Source organism: Schistocerca nitens, chromosome 1 (assembly GCF_023898315.1).
Source record: "Schistocerca nitens isolate TAMUIC-IGC-003100 chromosome 1, iqSchNite1.1, whole genome shotgun sequence".
Taxonomy (NCBI): Eukaryota; Metazoa; Arthropoda; class Insecta; order Orthoptera; family Acrididae; genus Schistocerca; species Schistocerca nitens.
Window position 1 is genome coordinate 464538401 of NC_064614.1, and position 16278 is coordinate 464554678.

Sequence of the window (16278 nt, forward strand, 5' to 3'; positions counted from 1 at the left end):
GAATGTAGTCGAACTAAGTCAGGTGATGCTGAGGGAATTAGATTAGGAAATGAGACACTTAAAGTAGTAAAGGAGTTTTGCTTTTTGGGGAGCAAAATAACTGATGATGGTCGAAGTAGAGAGGATATAAAATGTAGACTGTCAATGGCAGGGAAAGCGTTTCTGAAGAAGAGAAATTTGTTAACATCGAGTATAGATTTAAGTGTCAGGAAGTCGTTTCTGAAAGTATATGTATGGAGTGTAGCCATGTATGGAAGTGAAACATGGACGATAACTAGTTTGGACAAGAAGAGAATAGAAGATCAGGGGGTACTGAATAGTATTGGGGAGGAGTTTGTGGCACAACTTGACTAGAAGAAGGGATCGGTTGGTAGGACATGTTCTGAATCATCAAAGCATGACCAATTTAGTATTGGAGGGCAGCGTGGAGGGTAAAAATCGTAGAGGGAGACCAAGAGATGAATACACTAAGCAGATTCAGAGGGATGTAGGCTGCAGTAGGTACTGGGAGCTGGAGAAACTTGCACAGGATAGAGTAGCATGGAGAGCTGCATCAAACCAGTCTCAGGACTGAAGACCACAACAACAACATAGCTATAATGGTCACCAACGTACGAAACGGACAGGCGCTAGAACAAGAAGAAGAAAAAGAAGAAGGAGGAGGAGGAGGATGAGGATGATACAGGAGCAGCCACCGAACCTCCTAGGTACTGATATCTTTTATTTTTCATATTGCGTGTCTCATTCCCAAGTTTATTAAAAGACAACTCCATTTCAGACCTTGGTTATTATTAACTGTTATTTATATCATAGTCATCTGATTACGGCGATGTGCTATTTCAAAATATTACTCCCAGCGTCTTAGTTCTACACCATCAAAGTTGTGTGGTTTTCCACAAAAGCGCGTCTGTCATTCAAATACAAAGCCGATGTCATGCAGACAAGTAAAAGATGAACAAACACGCGCCTATGGTGTAGTAAATGGTTGTCACATTATAATTCATTACCTAAAGTATCTACATGTACAGTCTATAAAACTGGAACACAAAAATGGAGATCATTACACTTAAAGCAATTAATGTTTCAGAGAAAGCTTAAGAAATGTTGATTGAGGTGAAGTTGGCAATTCCTACTGGCAGTTCAACACGTTTGTTAATAAGTCTTTATATCGTTCAGAAACCAGTTTTTCAAAACGATGATTAAATGCAACACTTCAAAGAAACTTAGGGTAACTAAAAGCATCCGGGATATACAGCGGATCGACACTTGGTGCAGGGGTGTCATTTGATGCTCGTCGTAAAGAAATTAACGTATTGGGTACAAATAGACAGAAACACCCATTACTGTATGATTACATGATTTGCATAATAATCACTGGAAGCAATTACATCCACAAAATATCGGAATGATTTAAAGCGGAACGACCATATAAAATTAATCCCAGCTAAGGCAGATGCCAGGCTCATATTGACTGGAAGAATCCTCAGATAGTACTCCAACCACAAAACTTACAAAACACTCTTTCGAGCAATACTTGAATACGGCTCGTCAGACTGGAATCAGTATGAGATAGGATTGAGAAAAAACAGCAGCGCGTTTCGATACAGGCTCACTTAGCAAGACCGAAAGCGTTACGGAGTGGCGGACGCTACAAGAGATACGTTCTCCGTCATGGTGTGATTTACTGTTAAAATTTCGAGAGTCTACGTTCCTAGAACAGTCAGCCAATATGCTGCCTCCATCTGGTCTAGAAGACCTTGAAGGCAAAATTAGAGGTTTGAGATCACATAGAGGCTTACCGACAGTCGTTGTCGCGCGAATCGTAGAATAAAGGGGATGGTGATAGATGAAGAACCCTCCTCTGGTAAGGTGGCTTGCGGAGTATGGACATACAGGGTGATTAAAAAAATACCACAACTTTGAAAATCTGTATTTAGTCAAAGAAACATGATGGAAACTTGGATAATTAATTAATGTGGAGTGTATTTCACAAAGTCTTTTTCAGTGGAAAAAAAGTTCATCTATCTTCAATATGACCCCCTTCAGATACTCGAGCGACATCAACCCGATACACGAATTCGTTCCACGCTCTCTGTAGCATCTCCGGCGTAACAGTTTCGATAGCTGCAGTTATTATCTCTTTTAGTTCCTCAATGTTAGCTGGTACAGGTGTTCGAAACACCATATCTTTAACATACCGCAAGCACATTGGTCAGGACTTCTTAGAGGCCAATGATGAAGTGCTCTGTCACGCTACGCGCTGTCAGGAGGGAGATCCATTGCTGTGGATACCTTTCGTTAAAATAGGCTCGGAGAGATAAGTGACAGTGGTTGGTGCCCCTTCTGCTGGAATATGAATTGACGTGCTTCGTCTTCGAGTTGCGGGAACAGCCAGTTCTGCAACATTTTCAGATAGGTTTGCCCAGTTAGAGTTGCACTTTCAAAGAGAATAGGACCAAAGTTTTATGGCTGAAATGGCACAGAGAACGTTCACCTCAGGGCAGCCACGTTCATGTTGAATTGTTTCCCTCGAATTCTCAGTGCCCCATATACGGACATCGTGCCGATTGACTTTTCCTGTTGAGTGAAGTGTCCCTTCATCGCTAAACACTTGCTTCGAAATGAACCAATCATCTGTTAACGTTTGCTGAAGGAAAAGGTCGCAGAACTCTATTCCTTTCACTTTATCAGCCTCTCAAAAGGGGTTGAAGCAATTGTATACGATAAGGTTTCTAGCTCCTAGTGGCCAAATGAGCAACCAGATGCTACTTCAGAGCTTCCTTCAATCGACCATAGAAGGAGTATAGCTCTCCTTTTCATCTTTGCAGAGTTCTCGATCTTCAAATTTGTGCTATTCGTTTTGAGTCACCCTATGTATTCCGATTAAAATTACTTTGTGGTTGACACACTGCAGTGTCACAGGTAGTGTTGCCGGAATACAGCTAGCGATACTTGACGAGGTGCTGGACATACGTACAAAACCGGCAACTTAGTGAGCAGGCGGCACTCAAGAACGAACTACGATTTGACTGCAGCAGGCCCATACCACTTGACTCGCTGAAATGTCAGTCATAAAGTAATTTTAATGAGAGTATAGTTCCTACGTATTATCGGCGCAACTAACGAACAAGGTAAATTGTTTTGCTCACCGAAACAGGCAGTCTATCCAGAACCTCTGAGCTCTTAAGCACCCAGGTAACTACTGCGACGTGGCGCTTAAGCTGCATGTCACAACTGAACTGAAAGTCGACTGTACCAAACGCGGAATTTGCGTCTTTCCTATTGACCATCAACCAGCACACTAAGACCAACCACAAGCTCTAGGTACTATTTCGCATCTCGGCAATCAAAGAAGCTAGTCGACTTCCGTACAAGAGCTACTTTGTACAACCAGCCCCAGTTCATTTCCACAACTCTTGGAAGGCTTCTCGGAACTGTAAGGTTGCCAGACACTATAGTCTGGCTGTTGAGGCTGCCTCTCTCGTGTATCCAAGCTTGAGGCACTGTTCGAGTTCCCACAAGAGCTTACTTTGAACCGAAAACGCAATCTTGGAGAAAATTGCTTACTTCCCAATGAAATGGAGTAATGGCCCGCGAAAGTTATGGAAGATTACCTCTAGCCGGATGTATCATCATACCCGTTTTAGTATTCTTTATCTATCTTAGCCTCAGACATCAAATTCATAATAAAATTTAATACAGTCAGATTTCTATGTCATTTACGGCCTCGTCCTATAATGCCATAATTACCCTAAATATATATTAAATTCTTCCACCGCTAGGCAGTGTAGTTTCACAACGTGAACTAAGTAATACTGAATCGACAAAATGAAGACACTTCCCGTGTCTTACGTTTTCTCTACAGTCGTCATGAACTTTACTCAGAATACTATTTCACAGTTGTAGAGCTCCTGACTCTTCGTGTACTTTTAAAGTAAAGCAGAATATATGCAGATTTGTAGTTACTGCTTGGTGTTTGGTCGCATAGTGTTTAGAGCATCTATTTATGTATGGAAAAAACTGATGACTGGAACATAGGAAGATGAAGTGGAAGAGAATTCTATTATCTCTACACTAGCACTGGACACTATTAAACGCGAAATGACGTTTATAGATAGTTTTTTTCCTCTTGAAGAGATACCCGTCGCGGCTACGAGCTGAATCACATTTTGACACTAGATGAGAATCGCAGATATTTTTAAATTTACGCGTGTGATCTAAGTAAGAACGTCAAAGATTTACATTTTCTGTTGATGTGCTTATATAGCTACCTTGTTACACAAACGCGTTGCCACTGTCAGCACAGCGCGCTGTGTTGGGCCAAGCCACACGCTGCAGGCCACCTGTTACCTACCCCTCGGTGATTCAATTACCTTGTAGCGCCAGTCATTATGGTCTGCATTTTAGTGACCATGAATGTGCTACAGCTTGCATTTCAACGACTTACCTATCGCAAGAAATCAAACTCATGGACTGTTAAATACATCCCTCACCGAATAACTCCAGTGTGCTATTGTGGGAGTCGAGATCGATTCTCGGCCTTCATCGGCTACGCTCTACCAGCACAGCTTTCCGGCTATCAAGGAAGATATGCCAAATTTCAAGGTACGCCGTAAATGTCATGGTTTCTTCCTCCATATTTGAGACCCAGCTACTCGTTTTCTAAGATTACACCAATCGAGAAAATAAGAGGCCTGCATAAATCCGTTTCTATGAGATGGTTTGAAAATACAATCCTTCAATTTGCAACACATTACGACTGAAATGAATCCTACAGTAAAAGTGTGTTCGTTGCCCGCGATTCGGGTCTCTATATGCGACCGAGATTGTACTGTAGTGTAACAAGACCATAAGAACCATAAAACTTTCGAACCGATCTGCTTTCTTTTGACAAGTGAGCTCTTCAGTCTGACAATAGTTTGGCTAGGCAATACTGTGATTGGCATTCTGCTTCAAACGTGTGGTGTCACCGCCAGACACCACACTTGCTAGATGGTAGCCTTTAAATCGGCCGCGGTCCGTTAGTATACGTCGGACCCGCGTGTCGCCACTGTCAGTGATTGCAGACCGAGCGCCGCCACACGGCAGGTCTAGAGAGACGTCCTAGCACTCGCCCCAGTTGTACAGCAGACTTTTCCAGAGATGGATCAATGACAAATACGCTCTCATTTGCCGAGACGATAGTTAGCATAGCCTTCAGCTACGTCATTTGCTATGACCTAGCAAGGCGCCATTACCAGTTTATATTGAGACTGTAATTAATGTATCATCAACAGCGATGTTCTCCAATTATGGATTAAAGTTAAGTATTCCAGAATCTATGTACTATTTTTGGCTACTATAACTCCTTTAACTGTTCCAGACCTCACGCCAGTCTGCGTGTAATTAAACGCGAGCATTTCGGCCTCCTCTAGCAACACGGTGTTGGCTCTTCTGCCAACACATCACAACGGTATCTCTTCCACGCTAAATAAGGACACTACAACAACTCTCCGTGTCGAGTGAAAAGGAGAAAGTATAAAATAGCAATGAGATGCTAGATAGAATTTAGATGCACATGACTACCTCTGATATGACAGAGTATGGGGCTGTGGGTAATGCAATCGAAACACAAGAGTATTCTACACAAGAGATAAGAAAATTTGTCACTATTTGCACTTCAGACCATTTCGAACTTACTTTTGACTTTGAATGCGGAGGCACATACGAACTACAGGCCATTCAGAGGTATCTTAAATTATTTCAATAGGCTCTGATGTCTTCTGTGAAGTACAAAAATGCCTAGCGTTGTGTGTCAAGCGAGCCAAAATAGATGTTGAAAATGGCGATATTAAGGGTCCACTGGAAGAATTAAACAAATTAGGGAGCAGAGGGAATACTATTTATACAGATAGTTGCAAGGTAGCAGAAAGTATTGGAATATAAGCCTACTTGAACGTAAAGATTCGTGGTACAGGAAAATAAAATGCATGACAGATGAAACAACAGAAGAAGATTAAAACCTGAGCCAAGAGAGCAGCTTTAAACTAAATATTTTCATGGTTATTCTAGATACAGTTGTTGCAATTTTAATTATAAGTTCAAATCGTTCAAATGGCTCTGAGCACTATGGGACTTAGCTTCTAAGGTCATCAGTCCCCTAGAACTGAGAACTACTTAAACCTAACTAACCTAAGGACATCACACACATCCATGCCCGAGGCAGGATTCGAACCTGCGACCGTAGCGGTCGCGCGGTTCCAGACTATAGTGCCTAGAACCGCTCGGCCACCCCGGCCGGCAATTAGAAGTTATGCTGCCATAGACAACCAGATAGGTGCTTTCCGGTTCTTATGAAACTATATAAGCCTAGATGAATTTGTACTACCAGAGTGCGTAGAAGGCATAGAATCTTTGTACAGCGTAGAAGTTAATAACCAGAGTTTGAAAGAAGAAGTCTTGCAGTCGAAACTGATTGATGCAGCTAATTTTGTCTCTGAACTGATTCCCTCTCTGCACCTCCTCAACGCTATTCATTACTGCTGTTTTAGTAAAAAAGGCTATTTGTAAATGTAATAGGAGAGTTAAGGATTCCTTTATTTTGACTGTTAACCTGCTAATGTTGCTCAAGCAGACGTGTCATTCAGAGCATTTGCAAGAGTTAAGACGAAATTGTTTAAGAACTACAGTGGAGCAAGATCGACTTTTTAGATACCTATGATCACAACAGAGTCAGAGTTCGCCGCCTTAGTAGAATATACCGGGACCGGGATAATGAAAAATTTCACTTCTAACAAAACCTAGGAAGAAAGTATAATTTTGTAAAGAATCGATTTTATATAACTGTAGGCATAAAAAAGTATTTTTTTTAATTCGTTCTTTGATTTTACATGAAAAGTTTCTGATTTAATCCAAAAAATCAGAGCGGAAACAAAACGTTTGGGTGAGGGGCCTCAGAACGCTTACCCGAGGCCTGAAAATCATGTTGTGTTTCTTTGTTGCTACTGTAAATTTCAGGGGAATATCGAGATTGTTTGCTTCAATATGTCAACGACTGACTCCATTCGCACCGTTAAGTTTCTTAACCGTTTCTAATGACGCTGGCGTAGACGATAGACTGTGTGATAGCTTTTTGCCAAACTTCACTGGTGCAGTATAACACGTCTATTTCGTTGCCCTTGAAGGGCTACTTCAACATTAATAATGACCTAAACTGGCAATGAATTTATGTTTCCGCAGCTGTCACTGAAACAAATAATCAGTTTTATTTCTTTCTTACTTTTGCCGCCTGGAAAAATATATTTCGACCTCCTTTTACAGCTTGATCCTATGATTATGCACTGCCGGCCGGGGTGGCCGAACGGTTCTAGGCGCTACATCTGGAACAGCGCGACCGCTAAGGTCGCAGGTTCGAATCCTGCCTCGGGCATGGATGTGTGTAATGTCATTAGGTTAGTTAGGTTTAAGTAGTTCTAAGGTCTAGGGGACAGATGACCTCAGAAGCTAAGTCACATAGTGCTCAGAACCATTTGAACCATTTTGATTATATACTGAAGCGCCAAAGAAACTGGTATAGAGATGCGTATTGAAATACAGAGACATGGAAAAAGGCAGAATACTGTGCTGCGATCGGCAACGCCTATATAAGACAACAGTGTCTGCCACACTTGTTACTTCGGTTACTACAGCTACAATGGCTGGCTATCAAGATTGAAGTGAGTTTATACATGATATTATAGTCGGCGCACGAGCGGTGGGACACAGCATCTCCGAAGTGTCGGTGAAGTGCCGATTTAACCGTACGACTGTTTCACGAGTGTATCGTGAATATCAGGAATCCGGTAAAATATCAATACTCCGACATCGCTGCTGCCAAAAAAAGATCCTGCAGGAACGGGACCAACGACGACTGAAAGAATCGTTTATCGTGACAAGTGAACAAGTACAGATTGCTGCATATTTCAATGCTGGGCCATCAGCAACGGTCAGAGTGCGAACCATTCAAAGAAACATAATCGATATGGACTTTCGGAGCTGAAGGCATACTCGTGTACCGTTGATGACTGCACAACACAAAGCTTTACGCCTCCCCTGTGCCCGCCAACACCGACATTGGACTGTTGATGACTGGAAACATGTTGCCTGGTCGGATAAGTCTCGTTTCAAATTGTGTTGAACGGAAGGACGTTTAGGGTATGGAGACAACCTCATGAATTCATGGACTCTCCATGTCAGCAAGAGAGACTCTGAAATCGTGTTGGGCATTTGCAAATGGTCCAAATGGCTCTGAGGACTATGGGACTTAACATCTGAGGTCATCAGTCCCCTAGAACTTAGAACTACTTAAACCTAACTAACCGAAGGACATCACACACATCCATGCCCGAGGTAGGCATATATATATATACAGGGCTATTACAAATGATTGAAGCGATTTCATAAATTCACTGTAGCTCCATTCATTGACATATGGTCACGACACACTACAGATACGTAGAAAAACTCATAAATTTTTGTTCGGCTGAAGCCGCACTTCAGGTTTCTGCCGCCAGAGCGCTCGAGAGCGCAGTGAGACAAAATGGCGACAGGAGTCGAGAAAGTGTATGTCGTGCTTGAAATGCACTCACATCAGTCAGTCATAACAGTGCAACGACACTTCCGGACGAAGTTCAACAAAGATCCACCAACTGCTAACTCCATTCGGCGATGGTATGCGCAGTTTAAAGCTTCTGGATGCCTCTGTAAGGGTCGGCCTGCAGTGAGCGAAGAAACGGTTGAACGCGTGCGGGCAAGTTTCACAAGTAGCCCGCGGAAGTCGACGAATAAAGCAAGCAGGGAGCAAAACGTACCACAGCCGACGGTTTGGAAAATCTTACGGAAAAGGCTAAAGCAGAAGCCTTACCGTTTACAATTGCTACAAGCCCTGACACCCGATAACAAAGTCAAACGCTTTGAATTTTCGGCGCGGTTGCAACAGCTCATGGAAGAGGATGCGTTCAGTGTGAAACTTGTTTTCAGTGATGAAGAAACATTTTTTCTTAATGGTGAAGTGAACAGACACAATGTGCGAATCTGGGCGGTAGAGAATCCTCACACATTCGTGCAGCAAATTCGCAATTCACCAAAAGTTAACGTGTTTTGTGCAATCACACGGTTTAAAGTTTACGGCCCACTTTTTCTTCTGCGAAAAAAAAACGTTACAGGACACGTGTATCTGGACATGCTAGAAAATTGGCTCATGCCACAACTGGAGACCGACAACGCCGACTTCATCTTTCAACAAGATGGTGCTCCACCGCACTTCCATCATGATGTTCGGCATTTCTTAAACAGGAGATTGGAAAACCGATGGCTCGGTCGTGGTGGAGATCATGATCGTGGAGATCATGATCAGCAATTCATGTCATGGCCTCCACGCTCTCCCGACTTAACCCCATGCGATTTCTTTCTGTGGCGGTATGTGAAAGATTCAGTGTTTAAACCTCCTCTACCAAGAAACGTGCCAGAACTGCGAGCTCGCATCAACGATGCTTTCGAACTCATTGATGGGGACATGCTGCGCCGAGTGTGGGAGGAACTTTATTATCGGCTTGATCTCTGCCGAATCACTAAAGGGGCACATATCGAACATTTGTGAATGCCTAAAAAAACTTTGAGTTTTTGTATGTGTGTGCAAAGCATTGTGAAAATATCTCAAATAATAATGTTATTGTAGAGCTGTGAAATCGCTTCAATCATTTGTAATAACCCTGTATATATAAGACAATTTTAAATAAAAAGAAATAAATCAGTTTATTTTTGGACATTTATTTTAACATTGATCATGGTTCTGTTAAAATTTCAGCATATTAAACTTGATTCATAACTAAACTGGTGCCTTATTTAGGATTGTGCAAATGTGAGTTTGTAATCTTACGGAACACATCAAGTATGGAGCCATGATTGGGAGACTGCATGCAACACTGCATTCATAAAATAACACACGAAGAAGGTTGAAACATATGCAAGAGGAAATTAACCACAACCAACCGATTCAATTTTCACCCAAAGAAGTTACGTTCGTAGCGCAATCCCGTCCGTCATGAAATTACCACACACTGGTATACTAAATTCATACTAACTCTCTGTGAAATCTTCCCGAAAAGAATAACTGAGGGCTACTTTGATGATTACACTACATGCTTCACGTGGTCAACTTGGTTTACACAAAGAATGTAACTCCACAATAATTTTGATAATTAAAATAAATTACATCGAAACACAAATTACAAAAGAAAAACTTCGACCAGGTTACTATCGTCTTACTATTAACCTGATGGGTCCAACAATTGTATAAGCACGTGGTACTGGTCTCACAAAGTACGCCCCACGTTGGTTGAACATAAAGAAAAGTTGCTATATTGAAAAATATTGTCAAGACGAGACGTTATAATCTCACGCACATTCGCATTTAAGATTGATGATCTTAGTTAGAGTTACGGATCATCCACACGTGGTTCCACTTTACTCACAAAGTAGTGACAAAGCAACTACTGGAAGATATTCTGAACTTCACACTCGAATTACACTGCGTTGCAATTTGAGATAACATTAGATATTTTAGATCTAAACCTGAAATAAAGGTGATTAAATTTTCAGTTAGGCTGAAATTAAGAAATCCACTGTCCTAACGACTTAGCAGAGACGCACTTAGCCGGAGATCTTACCACTTCAGACGCTCGCCGCGGATAGACTGCCTACTGAGCGTGCCTAACAGATACAAATGGAAGTGGCCAGAGAGGCAGCTTCCTATACCAACATGACAAGGGACGGACAGGACCATACTAAGAATAGAAACCTCTTTGCTTTTAGAAAGCGTAGCTACCTGTTCCGACGTTGGTCCTACTGTTCTCTAGCAGACAGGCTTGTCTGCTACCATCAAGCATGCAACTAGAAATAAATTTGGTCATTCATTCTTTCAGACAGAAGGGAAGGAGGATGACAGTATCTTATCACATACAGTATATAAAAGAAAGCGGATGTAGGTTCCGTATGAGTCTGTGCGACATGAATTACATATAAACTGTGTTTTAAAGTGTAGTAGTGTGACACATCGTTCTTGATTATGTGTAACAGTAACACATTCCACTCTCAGTCTCCTCCCAGATAGTCAGAAACACCACAGTAAATTTAGAAGTGGAATATATGCTGTAAATGACAACAGATTAAAGAAATTAACATGAAAGGAATCCAACAGAGACCTTTCACAGTTCCATCTTATAAGTGTTTTGCCAATAAATAGCACTCTTTAGTTCGCTTTCTCCACAACATTATTTATGTGATTAATCTAAATTAATTTATTGGTAACTGTAGTCCGTAGGTATTTAGTTGAATTCACAGCCTTTGTGTTTGTGTGATTTAACATGTAACCGAAATTCAGCGGATTCCTTTTATCACTATGTTGATGACTTGACAATTTTAGTTGTTTGAAGTCAATTTCCACTTTTCCTGCCATGTACATATCTTATCTAAATCTTTTTGCTATTCTTTCTGGTCATCTGACGACTTGACGAGACAGTAAATGACAGTTTCATTTGCAAACAATCTAAGAGGTATGCTGAGATTATCTCCTAAATCTTTTATAAGAATAGATCGGGAACAGCAGAGGTCCAATAGCACTTCTTTGGGGACACGAGGTATCACAACTCTTATACTCGATGACTCTCCTTCATTTATTACGAACCGTGACCCTTTTGACACGAAATCACGAATCCAGTCGCACAATTGAGAAGATAGTCCGTAAGCAAGAAATTTGATTAGAAGTAGCTTGTTGAGGAAGTGTCGAAATCATCTTGAGATATAGAAATATGAAATCAATTTCAAATACTCTGCCAATATCACTCATTACTCCGTTCCTCTGGAACGATAATTTCTGAAACCTTGCGGACTATTTGTCAATACGTCGTTTTCTTCGAGGTAATGCCTAAGGTTCGAAAACAGTACATTTTTCAAAATCCTGCTGCAAATCAACGTCAGTTATATGGGTCTGCAATTCAGCGGATTCCTCCTATTTTCATTCAGGAGTATTGGTGTGAACTATGGAACTTTCCATTCTTTACGTACGGATCTTTCTAAGTTTGGAGCTGTTTTATCACCGTACTCAAAAAGGAAATTAACTGATATACAAACTGGACTACAGAAACTTCCCTCATTACGTGGTTTAAGCTGCTTCGCTTCACCGAGGATATCTACTTCTAAGTTACTCATATTGGCAGCTGTTCTTGATTCGAAGAAGGAGACAACCAAGTGCGGCTATTGATGAAAACGTTATCACTCACTGCGTTCAAAGGAAATGTGTTGCTCTGGTTTAGAGCAGGCAGAACAAAATACATTTTGAAATATAGTGTGCTTAAATGACGAATTCAAAATACTTTGTGTTTCCAGCTAGTAATAAGTAGATACTTCAAGAGGTTTCTAAATGAAACAGATATGTTTCTTAAATACGGCAAAACGCAGTTTCCGGTAATAAAACTATATTTTGTATTATCCTTGTTTCTCGGTTATCATAACTGTCTCGGGTCCGCATTTACCTAGGTAATCAGCGGTTTACTGTAATAATAATAATAATAAAAGTACTAATAAGAGTTCTTAGCGAGCATTAATGGTAAATCAGCAGTAGATAATAATAAAAGGTATAGTAATGAATATAAGGCATTTCAGAAATGTATCTGATTAAATAATTTCATCGTTACTCTTTTGTCGAATGTGAGTTGTGACATCTAACTCAAATGCATATAAACAATGCAAGGCGGATCAAATATTGAGAATAAGCTGCATGGTCAAGGGAACAGTGAGAAATAGAAGGGTAAGGTAGCAGATGAAACGACGGAATAAAAACGGAAATAGGTTTGGAGAGGACGACGACTATAGCCCCGCAGGCACGTGACATGCCCAACAGGTGTGCACGCATCTACTGTGTGTGTGTGTGTGTGTGTGTGTGTGTGTGTGTGTGAGAGAGAGAGAGAGAGAGAGAGAGAGAACGAACACGCTTCGTGTAGCTTGCCGGAAATTACCGAAGATGGCCAGTGCTGCCTCGCCTAATGACAAAGCGGGGTACCAGCTGTCCACGGCCACGCGGGTGTTTCGCGCTCGCACGCGTTTGCACACAGACAGAGAATTTGCAGTTTGCTTGGATGTGATACACTTTCCTTACTGGTACACGTTGCATTCCTCCCTCTTTTCGGTTCAAATTATCACTGTAACGAGTCCAAATACGGTTGTTTTTCTTATTATAGAAGTTTATTCGTCAGATCGCATAAAAACACACGGTAATTGCTAGTTTCAGCGAAACTAAATCACAATCTACAGATCGTTTGTGTGGAAAAATTTTTTACAGTGCCAATTTTTTCCATACAAATGATCTGAAGATGTTGCTGTAGTTTTTGTAGTTTTCAGTGCAGACACTCGTTTGATGCAGCTCTCCATGCTACTCTATCCTATGCAAGGTTCTTCATCTCCAAGATCTGAGACAGCGATTCAGTTTCGCTGAGACTTGTAATCAGCGAGTCTTTTTATGCGAACTGAGCCAATAAACTTGTATAATGAGAAGAACAACCGTGTTTAGATTCTGAGATCGCCTCCAGTACAGCTAATGATGCCAGGCAGTCGCCACTGCAATGGGCCCACCTAGTTAATTTGATCAGTTTCCTCACGGGAGCCTAGCGTGTAACTGGACTGAAACTTTTTTTGCTAATTATAAACCAAAATCAATTGTTACGTTCCTTGTTTATTTGTTCTGTGCAAAATATACTTCAGTGTCCTGAAGACCCAAATAAACTGGAACACTTGCCTAATAGCATGTAGGGCCTCCGCGAGCACACAGAAGTGTCACAACACAACGTGGCATGGACTCGACTAACAACTGAAGTAGGGAGGGAACTGACACCGTGAATATTGCAGGACTGTCATAAATCCGTATGAGTACGAGGGGGTGGAGATCTCTTCTGGACAGCACGTTGCAAATCATACCACATATGCTCATTAATATTCGTGTCTGGGGAGTTTGGTGGCCAGTGGAAGTGTTTAAACTCAGTAGAGTGTTGCTAGACGTATCTAGACGTCTCCAACTGCACACGCCCCACACCAGTACAGAGCCTCCACTAGCTTGAAGAGTCCTCTGCTGACATGTAGAGTCCACGGATTCATGAGGTGGTCTCGATACCCTAAACGTCCTTCCGCTCGATACAATTTGAAACTAGACCCGTCCGATCAGCCTACTTGTTTCCAGTCATCAACAGTCCAATGCTGGTGGTGACGGGCCCAGGCGAGGCGTAGTAAAGCTTTGTGACGTGCAGTCATCGAGGGTACACGAGTGGGCCTTCGGCCCCGAAAGCCCATATCGATGATGTTTCATTGAATGGTTCCACACTGACACTTATTGACTGCCCATCATTGAAAGCTGCACCAATTTGCGGAAGGTTGCACTTCTATGACGCTGAACGATTCTCTTCAGTCGTCATTGGTCCTCGTCTTGCAGGTTCTTTTTCCGGCAGCAGCGATGTCGAAGATTTGATATTTGACCAGGTTCCTGATATTAACGGTACACTCAAGAAATAGTCGTACGGGGAAATCCCCACTTCATCGCTACCTCGGAGAAGCTGTGTCCCATCACTCGTGCTGCGACTATAACACCACGTCCAAATTCACTTAAATCTTGATAACCTGCCATTGTAGCAGCAGTAACCGATCTAACTACTCCGCCAGACACTTGTTGTCTTGTATAAGTATGCTTATACCAGTTTCTTTGGCGCTTCACTGTATTTCACCAGCTATGCGTGCCCTCAAATTTACAATTCAGTACCTAAATGGATGACCTTCAATAGACTTCAGTATTCTATAATCACTTTAGTATTTGTTATCCATTATCATAGGTTGTGTGGTAATAGTTGATGAAAATCAGATGTACAGCATACGCTTTCTCCAGAGGAAACATTGAAAATCAACAGCTGACAAGAAGTTTTATTTCTTTAAATGCGAACATTTTATGTTAGGCTTTACCGTGACTGTTATTGACATTAAATGAAACAGCAAGTTCACTGTTACCAGTCACTGTTTATTTATCCCCACGACGAGTTTCAAAGGTTTAAACCTCCATCATCAGGTGGATTTACATTTGTTAATACGACATTTGTGCGTGTGTGTTGTGTTACGAGTTTCTGGAGGAACTTGTGGCACTGTCCAGTGGAGGAAGAAAACACTACTTCAGAACATGGTTTTGGGTTTCTTTTGACAAAAAATCAAACCTGTATGTAAAGGTAAACATAAAAATAAGTAAAATAAAATACCTCCAGTGGTCACAGGATTCTTTCACTGTCGTAACACATCACATGTATACTGTCATATTTTGTAAACAAATATTGCTTCGGAAACTGTTGGGTGCATGGATCGTATAGCAGAAAACAAAGCATGATCACTAAGTACAAAGAATATACGTCCTAACAACGTTATTACAGAATAAAGTTTTAAGGGATTTGGAAGTGTTGTTTGAGGTGTTGAACACATTCGTTGGAATTAATTCGTTGGATTTATATACCACCTGAATTATTTATTCCAATGAATGTATTTAACACCTCAAACAATACCTCTAAATCCGTTAAAAAATTTATTCTGTAATAACGCTGTTAGGACGTATATTCTTTGTACTTTGGGATAATGCTTTCTCTTCTGCTATACGATCCATGCACCCAATAGTTTCCGACGCCATATTTGTTTACAAAATATGACAGTATACATGTGATGTTTTACGCTAGTGAAAGGATCCTGTGACCACTGGAGGTATTTTATTTCACTTATTTTTATGTTTACCGTTAGGTACACGTTTAATTTTTTGTCAAAAGAAACCCAGAATCATGTTCTGAAGTAGTGTTTTGTTTCTCCAGTAGACAGTGCCACAACTTCCTCCAGAAAATCGTAACACAACACGTACAGAAATGTCACATTAAAAAATGTAAATCCCCCTGATGATGGAGGTTTAAACCTTCGAAACGCGTAGTGCAGATAAATAGTGACTGGTATCAGTAAACTTGTTGATCAATTCATTTTACTTCTGAATGTATTCCCGTTAACGCCGCTGTTTTTAGGCGAAGCTGTAGGAGCCCATTTTTCCTTACCGAGGGGCAGGACCACACACCTGTTGCCTCGCTCTCAACGATTACGCGCCCGGGTGACAGCTGATGTGGAAACTAGTGGCCGCGTTCTTTCACAGCCACTACAAAGCGCGTGATGGGGAACGATTCCCGCAGCCGCGGGATCGCTATGCGT

General features: G+C 41.4%; 1 protein-coding gene across 1 annotated transcript in view; it reads left to right on the forward strand.

Annotated features, from left to right (window-relative positions):
• Positions 1–16278, forward strand: part of LOC126254096 (fibrillin-3-like) — a 266318-nt gene that overhangs the window by 51443 nt on the left and 198597 nt on the right. The window lies entirely within an intron of this gene.